The sequence below is a fragment of the Pinus tabuliformis genome, chromosome 9 (assembly GCF_031772625.1).
Source record: "Pinus tabuliformis cultivar Carrire ecotype Pingquan chromosome 9, CPIR1, whole genome shotgun sequence".
In the NCBI taxonomy this organism is placed as follows: Eukaryota; Viridiplantae; Streptophyta; class Pinopsida; order Pinales; family Pinaceae; genus Pinus; species Pinus tabuliformis.
In genome coordinates, this window is record NC_142307.1 from 1,230,701,685 (window position 1) to 1,230,711,243 (window position 9,559).

Below are 9,559 nucleotides of genomic sequence, written 5' to 3' on the forward strand. Positions count from 1 at the left end.
CGCGTAAAAGTAAAGTTGAAGTTGCAAGGTGGAAGGGTTAGAACACTTCTAGGTGTTCTACATATTCCTGCATTGGCCAGAAATCTGATTTCTGTAAGCAAGTTGGATGACGCAGGTGTAAAAACAATGTTCGAGAAGGATACCTGCAAGATGGTTTAAGGAGCACTGGTATTGATGCGGGGAGTTCGGATTGGAAATCTGTACAAGCTGCAAGGTAGCACTATTGTTGATGGGTGCAACAGTTCTGTGGTTCTTGAAAGGGGAGCAAAAAATCTAGTCGTCTCTGGAGAGAGGACCATGCTATGGCATCAAAGGCTTGGACATATTGGAGAGAAGGGCCTTCGAATACTTCATGGTAAAGATATGGTAGAAGGTATGAGTAATAGCTCTCTGGATTTTGATTTTTGTGAAAATTGTGTATATGGGAAGCAGAATCGGGTGAGTTTCCCCTCTGGTAGTAAGAGGGCGAAACATATATTAGAACTTGTGCACAGTGATGTGTTTGGATCTGTGAAGGTTCCATCACTGGGTAAGTCTGTGTACTATGTATCATTTATAGATGACTTCTCAAGGAATACATGGATATATTTCCTTCAGAAGAAATTTGAAGTCTTTGACAGGTTTAAAGAATTTAAGGCTCTAGTGGAAAACTAGACAGAGAAGAAGATAAAGGTGCTGAGGACAGATAACGGTGGAGAGTTTTGCAGTAAGGAATTTGAAGAATTCTATAAGAAGTGTGGTATAGCACGATAGAATACTACTCCATATACACCTTAGCAAAATGGATTTGTAGAAAGAATGAATAAGACGTTGATGGAAAGGGCAAGAAGCATGCTCAGTGGTGTGGGGTTAGGATAGGAATTTTGGGCAGAGGCGGTGGATACTGCATGTAACCTGCTTAACAGGTCACCTTCATCAGCGTTGGAGGATAAAACTCCACAAGATGTATGGACTGGTAAGAAACCCTCTCTTTCACATTTGAGGGTATTTGGATGTGATGCATATGTACATGTTCCAAAGGAGAAACGAACCAAGTTGGATAGTAAATCTAAAAAGTGCATCTTTATTGGGTATAAGGATGGTTTAAAGGGTTATAAGCTTTGGAACCCAGTCACACGAAAGGTTGTGTACAGCCAAGATGTGGTGTTTAGAGAGGTGAAAGATGTTATTAAACATGAAGTACAATGAAAGGAACCTGAGAAGATAGAGTTTGAGCTAAAGGAGGAAGAATCAAACTCTACAGTAAAGGAAGAATCAGAAGATGAAGAGCCACAAACTTCGACTGTGAGAAGATCAGTTCGAGAAAGAAGGAAAACTAAAAGGTATCGTCCATCTACTTTCTGTTCAAATTTTTCTTTATATATTACTGACGATGATCCCTGAACTGTGAAGGAAGTAGTAGATTCAGAGGATGGAAAACTCTGGAGAGAGGCCATGGTTGATGAAATGGCATCTTTGCACAAAAATGAGGCTTGGGATCTGGTGGAGTTTTCAGCTGGAAGGAAACCCATTGGCAGCAAATGGGTGTTCAAAAAGAAGACAAATGCAGAAGGATAAATACAAAGCTCGGTTGGTAGCAAAAGGTTATTCCCAAGTGCCAGGAATTGATTTTGGTGATATTTTTTCTCCTGTTGCCAAGGTAACTTCTATTAGATTACTTTTATCTATTGTTGTTGCTTTTGATTTTGAGGTAGAACAGATGGATGTGAAAACAATATTTCTTCATGGGGATCTGGAAGAGGAAATCTACATGAAGCAACCTGAAGGCTTTGCAGCAAAGGGTAAGAAAGAACTGGTATGAAAGTTAAAGAAGTCTCTGTATGGGTTAAAACAGTCACCAAGGATGTGGTATCAGAAATCTGATACATTTATACGGGGACTTGGCTTCACCAGAAGCAAAGAAGATCATTGTGTGTATTTTAAATTAATTGGTGACTGTATTATTTATCTGGTCTTGTATGTGGATGATATGTTGCTGGTTGGAAATGACAAAGAAATTATCCAGGATTTGAAAACCCAATTGTCCTCCAAATTCGACATGAAAGATCTTGGTGCTACAAACTATATTTTGGGCATGGAAATTAAAAGAGATCGGGTAAAGAGGAAGATATGGTTAAACCATAGGAAGTATGTTGAGACAATACTGCAGAGGTTTAATGTGCAGGATAGTAAACCGGTGAAGGTTCATATTCCTGTAGGTGTGAGGTTATCTGCTGAACAATGTACCAAGACACAAGAAGAGGAAGAGGACATGTCCCATGTTCCATATGCAAGTTTATTCTGTAGCCTGATGTATGCAATGGTCTGTACTAGACCAGACATTGCACATGCAGTGGGAGTATTGAGCAGGTTTATGTCAAAACCAGGAAAGGAGCATTGGACAGCAGTAAAGCGGGTTTTTAGGTATTTGCGTGGCACTAGTGATTATGGTCTGTGCTACCAAGGAAGACCAGGATTCGATAGAGTGTTGGATATTCATGGCTTTGTTGATGCAGACTGGGCTAGAGATTTGGATCAGAGAAGATCTACAAGTGGGTATGTGTTTAACCTGTTTGGAGGTGCAGTTAGTTGGATGAGTAAGAAACAATATGTAGTGGCACTATCAACTACAGATGCAGAATACATGGCAGCCACTCATGCAAGAAAGGAAGCAGTTTGGTTGCAGAGATTGTGTTCAAGTATGGGGTTAGTACAGGAAGCTATAAGGATAGACTGTGATAGACAAAGTGCAATTTTCTTGGCAAAGAACCCTGCATATCATTCAAAGACAAAGCACATTAATGTTCAGTATCACTTTGTGAGGGATATGATAGAAGACAAAAAGGTGTTGCTGGTAAAGGTGGACACTTTGAAGGATACTGTAGATGCATTGACAAAATCTGTGAGCTCTGAGAATTTCTCTTGGTGTAGAGAGAAAATGGGCATTTCAGGGCTGGGAAAATGACTAAGCTCTCTTGTGGCCCCCTATGGAAAGAAAACAATAGGTGGGAGAATGTTGGGTTGTGTTATATTCTTTCCACATAGTTAACAGGGGGTTTGAAGGGCACCTGTAACCCCACTTTATGGGGTCCAGGGCAGCGCCCCGGAAAATTTTGGTTTTGGACCCTATGTTAGGTTGGGAAGACCCACCTATGGTTTTGTGCATGATTTTCGCACATGTTTTTTGGACGCGATGGTTTTCGGTCCATGTTATTGGACGTGATGGTTTTCGGTCCATGGTATTGGATGCTTCGAAATGTATAAATATGTATCGTAACATTGAAAGGAACATAATGAAAAATCAAGCTGGTAGTCCTGGTTTTGGGATCCAGTGGGAAAATCTCTGTGTATGTGTTTTATGTGTTATGCTCTTGCATTGTTTATTTTTCTGTGTTTTAGAATTCATATGCAGGTAATTTCTGTACGGGGTTAAAACCTACACTCAATACATTCCCCAGCAAGGGCCATGTATCCAGTGTACCTCTCAAGTGACCTCCTCTCTCTGCACTGAGAAAATGGTGCTCCCATATTCTCTCTCGCATCCTCCAACAATCTATAAGCTTCTCTTGTGCGCTTTCGTCAATCTCTGGAAGACTTTGCTTGAGTGGATGTCTCCACTACTGGAACCTCTGCATGCGGCTGCTCGGTATCAGTCTAAGGCTCCTCCTCCTTAGGACCAACAGTTCCTCCATAGGCTGTAGTTGGAGCTCCCTCTCAAGGGAAACTCGCATGACCTTATGCTCTTCAAACTTGAGATCTCTACGAACCACTGTCCTCTAACTGGTAGGAAAGTACACCCAATAGTTGTGAGGTGTATCAATGTACCCCACAAGTATCCCCATCTCTGTTGTTGGCTCAAGCTTCTTCCATGCATCCTTTGTCCCATGACAATATACCGATGAGCCAAAGATCCTGAAGTGACCCACATCTGGTCTCTTACCGAAGAAAGCTTCCTCTGGTGTCTTCATCCCAAGTATGCGATGTGGGCTTCTATTCTATAAATAGACTGTTTTGTTGCATGCCTCAACCCATAAGTGAAGTGGTAGGCCTTGGTCATGCAGCATCGCTCGTGCTGCCCCTACAATAGTTCTATTCTTCCTCTTAGACACCCCATTTTGCTATGGGTTATGAGGTTCCATCAACTCTCGTTTAATTCCTTCCACTGCACAGAAGTCTTTAAACTCTTGAGAGACATATTCTTCACCGTTTTTGCTTCTCAAGGCCTTGACCTTCTTCCCTAACTCCTTCTTCTGCATGAAATAAATCCAGCATTTACGAGAATAGTCATCAATGAAAATCACAAAATACCTTTTCTTTGCTATGGATGTCGTTGAGAATGGTCCACACACATCAGTATGAGCTCACTCTAAAATAGACTTTGCTCGACTGTCTCGATCATAAAATGAAGACTTGGTGTACTTTCCCAAGGTACAACCTTTGCATGTGTCAAATTGCTCAAGTTTACCTTTGGGAACTCCTGTAGATATCTGCTACATTATCTTCAAAGCCCCATGATGCGAATGGCCCAACCGTCTATGCCACAACTTGGCAATGTCTTGTCTTTTCACCAATTCTGCATTCGTACTCAATGCTGCACAATCATCTACCTCTAGTTTATAGAGATTCTTCACCCGAATCCCTATCCTCTTGGTCTGACCCGTGGCTATGTGTCTTAGGAATGCCTTTCCTTTACTGAAGACAACATCGTAGCCTTTGTCCTCCAACATCACGATCGATACCAAGTTCTTCTTCAGTCCAAGAACATACTTCACATCTGTCAAGGTGATAGGAGCTCCATTCTCCCTCTGAAAAGCAACTATGCCCACTCCTGAAACACTATACCTTCTATCGTCACCCATCTCTATGTGCATCTTGAGGTCTTTCTCCTTCAAGGTACTGAATAAACTTTTATCACCGATCATGTGGAATGAGGCTCCACTATCAAGATACCAAACACAACCCATCATCGATGACACCATGCATGGGATGAAGGTAAAGTCCATTTCGAACTGAGAGGCTAGTGCCTCACCTTCCGATCCTTCCGAGGATCCCTTCTTGGACTTCTTCGATGGGCATTTAGTCGCATAATGTCCCATCTCGTGAAAATTAAAGCATCTCACTTTAGACATGTCTCCCTTCTTCCCTCCATGAGAAGAATTTGATTTGGAATGGGAAGCCTTCCCCTTCCCTTTCCTTGCCTTGCTTGCTAAGGCCAAATTTTCTTCATCATCATCCTTGGCTGAAGAACCATCTCATGTGCTCCTCCTAATCTCCTCCTGCATAATATCTAACCACAGTCGTTCCTAATCTGGCAGTTTCTCCCTTCCATTCACAGAGTCTTGGTAGCTATTCCAACTCTTTGGAAGGCCAAGGAGAGCGAGGCTCACAATATCATCATCGGCAGTAGTTATTCCCACACTGCCAAGCTCATCTCTGCAGGTGTTGAGCTTGTTCAGATATGTGGAAATAGTATCGCCCTTCTCCATCTTAATTCTTCGAAGCTTATCCTTGAGCGCCAATTTCCTCTGGTCGCTACTGTTTTGGTAGAGGTCCTTCAGTGTCTTCCACATTGAAAATGGAGTATCCTTCCCATGGATACTCGAGACAATATGGTCTCAAACTCCCTCAAGGATCATCCGTCTCGCCTTCGCCACACACTTCTTCCACTCAGCCAACTCTTGTGCATTAGTTGAAGCTGGCTTTTGGATTTCTTGATCAATGAATTCCTTCAAGCCATTGTCTTCTAATACAACCTCCATTCTATCTTTCCATGCTATGTAATTTGAGCTACCTTCCAAGGCATACTCGAGTCTCAAGCCATAGAATGCCATTGGACAACCTTGAAGTATGATATGAATTCGATTTGCACCTGCAACCCCGAACTTCAAACTTCAAATTCTCTTCTTAGTATACTGTTCACAGCTCTGATACGGTGTAGAAAATTTCTACAAATCTCGCTCCGATACCATGTAGAAAATTTTCTTATAGGTTAACCCAATAATGCAATATAAATCAAAGCAAAATGCTATAACCTACTTCTACTATCAATTTGCGGAAGCTTAAATATCAAGATGAACAATATAACTAGAAGAAGAAGAATCAATGCACAATACACATGAAAATACTTTTGGGGAAAGCCTCAGCTAAAAGCCCCACTATCTGTATTATCATACAAGGTGGAAATACATAGGAATTATACAAAGCCTTAGCTCTCACATCTAGCCAGCTCTCAATACAATCCTCACAGATACTCACAAGAAGCCCTGGCTTCTCTCAATACTTCCTCTCTACCCTCTAAGCTCCTATTTCCTTGCACTGTTCCTTTGGGATGATCTCCTTCAACCAAGTGGAAAAACTCGATTTACCAAGTGGATGATCTCCTGATCTCACACACTATTAGAACTGCGCAATCCTCAAGGAATGATTCCTTCTGCATGCATGAGTTTTCTTTATAGGAAAACACATGCAACTGATAGTACATTTCCCTTGACTTTAATCTCAACTGGGTCTTTCTCAAAATAGACATGCATGAGTTTCTGATGGGGGAATCTTCAGTTAACTAGAGTACACTAGTTGAGTGCATGCATGCATCAACTCACTGTTAACTCTCTATTAGTTCCTCAAACAGTTTGGAACTAATTTAACTGGACTTAACTCAGTAAACTAAGTTAACTAATTACAACTCAAATATAACTCAATCTTATCTCCTTAATTTAAGGCTTATCTCCTTAATTTAAGGGATAACTCTTGCATGACATCAGAAAGACTTCTAACTTGAATTTCTCCAACTAATTAAGTCAAAATAGCTTAATTAATTATTTCCAAGTAGTTGTTAAGACTAAATTTGATTTTAATTCACAATTTAATTCAATGAAAAATTAAATTGGAATATTCTTGTTGCCACATTTCAACATTTACCACATCTTATAAGATCAATTTTATTATTATATCCAACATTGATTTTTATTTAGAGAACATTTATTTTTTATTTTAAATTTATTTTTTATTTTAAAAAGTACACAGACAAAACCACACATTGCCCTCATAGTGGGTTATAGAAGAAGTCTTTTTGTACAAAAATTGTTTGTCAATTTTGAAATGGAAAATTTGTTCTGTAAGGAAAATTTTCATAATATGTTTATTTCTCATAATTTTTTTTTTTTTTTTTTTTTATTAATCATTTTTCTATCTACTATAGCCTACAAAAAAAACATATAATGTTAAAAAATTTCCTTCATATCATGGTTGTTCAAAAAAGGAAATATTATCATTTTTATAAATAAGATTCTATTGTTATGGAGCTTATGCATCTATGTTCACCTATTTATTGAAATTAAGACTTAGTAGTAGGCATAGAAGATCAAAAGATTTCATTGTAGTAGATCATTTTCCTACTCAAAGAAGTGATATTATTCCAATTTAAACCATCTCCTCATCCTCTTGGGGTTTGGATTCACAAATGGTATCTATCACTCCTCAATGCCTCCACATGCTTATATTTACTACTTGCTCAACTTGCTTGCATTTATAAATATTACTTTCCATGGCTCCACACACAAATATTCCTGCTTCCTACTCCACTTGGTTATCTTTACTACTTGCTCAACTTGCTTGCATATATATATATATATATATATATATATATATATATATATATATATATATATATATATAATCTTCCTATCATGTTTAACCCACTTAATACAATGAATGCATGGCAATAGGCACTTGGGATCAAAATTGATTCAATGCAAGTATGATTCCTAATTATCAAAAATTCAATGCTAAATAATAAGTAACACTCATTAATTTTTGTTGGAAAAAAATAATGTTATTTATGTGTTCTTTTGCACTCATGTCATGCATCATAATGCATACATGCACTAACCATTAGGTTTATAATTCATATGGAAAAATAATGTGTGTTCTCCATGCATGCAAAAAGTGCACCATTACTTATGCATGCGCAGCTCTCGCTCGCCACATTATTGAAAAAAAGAGATAATAGTTATTCTTGGAAATTATATTCATTTTATGGAAATTTTCTTATGGAGGTTTGTAAATAGTTCTTGTTGTTTTTCTTTTATTGGAATTTAAGTTGTTTCTCTAGTATTGGAGATTGGGTTAGTTACCTATAAAAAAAGGGGGTTTCATTGTATTTGAAGAATAATGTTCCTAAAATGAAAGAGCAAATGGTTCTATTAAATTCCCTCCATATGGTTCTTACATCGATTATAAGTACATGATCAAATTGAATTCCCTCCATATGGTTCATATATAGAGCGGAAGTGTCCTATTAAATTTCCTCCATGTAATTTCTACATAGATTATAACAGTGGCAAACGAGTGTTGTGCATGTGTATTCATTCAAGCATATCTAGAATGTTGTGTATGTGTATTCATTTAAGTATATCTAGAATTTTTGTATATAAATAAGATTTTTTTTTTAAGTATGCACAACTCAACATAATGGAAACTATGAAGGGGTGCTCTGTAAAAATGATCACAATATTTACAAGTGGGAGCTTACACCCACAGGGAATTTGCGAGAGGAATGCCACAGTTTGGCATGCACAAACAATGAGTATTATCAGAGTATGAGGGAGGCGCAGCAATTGGGCAATTAAGTGAATGGCGGACAAGGGTTCATCTCGCATAAGATCTCAGCATCGGTACGATGGAAGCTTTCAAATGGACAGCGGGATGTGGAGCAAGAGCGGTTTCCCTTCTCAAAGAAATCAGAGGTCAAGTGGTTTCGTGGTTTATCGGGTGCTTCCAAGACCCCAAGCGGTTTTTCATGGTTTGCCTCCGATGCCATTCATCAATCACCACGTGGCAGCAGGCGGAGAGAGAAAACTGCCTATATTGGGCGGGTTATCCTCGAGCTTCTTCTTCGCCTGATATTCTCTTCAACCGTTGGATTCGGCGGCTGAAGATCTACGACCTCAGTTCATCGAGCTAGTTGGATGCGTTATCCTCCGAGCTTATCATGATCTTCGTGGTGGCTCCTAGGTTTCGGATGTCAAAGTTGCACAGGATTTATCCCCCTGAATGGACCCGATAGAACCCTTGAATTTGGTTTATTTTCCTTTCATGTCCGTAGGTTTGGTCAATTTGTAGGCTTTTTGAGGTGCCGTTTTTACCCCCCAACCGTGTGTTCACAGAGTTTTGCAGAACTGAGGCCTGATTTTTGAGGTTTGGCGGTCACTAGCTGCTCCCATTGACTTTGGCCGGGACTTGTAACATAGTTTTGTAATTTTTTAGCCATTGAGAAGGAAACACTCTTACTTTAAGAAAAAAAACATAATGGAAACTATAATGTGTGAGGTATATATGAAATTCAAAATTATTTTTCATTTTCATTAATAAAAAAAAAACTTATTTAAAATCATCAATATTTATTAACGAGTTAAAATGAAACTAATCCTTGAAATTGAAATATAACCATTTCCTTGGGAAAATGAAACATACACACTTTTTTCTTTGAACACACCCGGTGGTCGACCTATTAGCGGTTTTGCTTGGTGGACTCCATTACACAAATATAGCATCTATCTCAGGTGAAAGAAACTTCAATTTA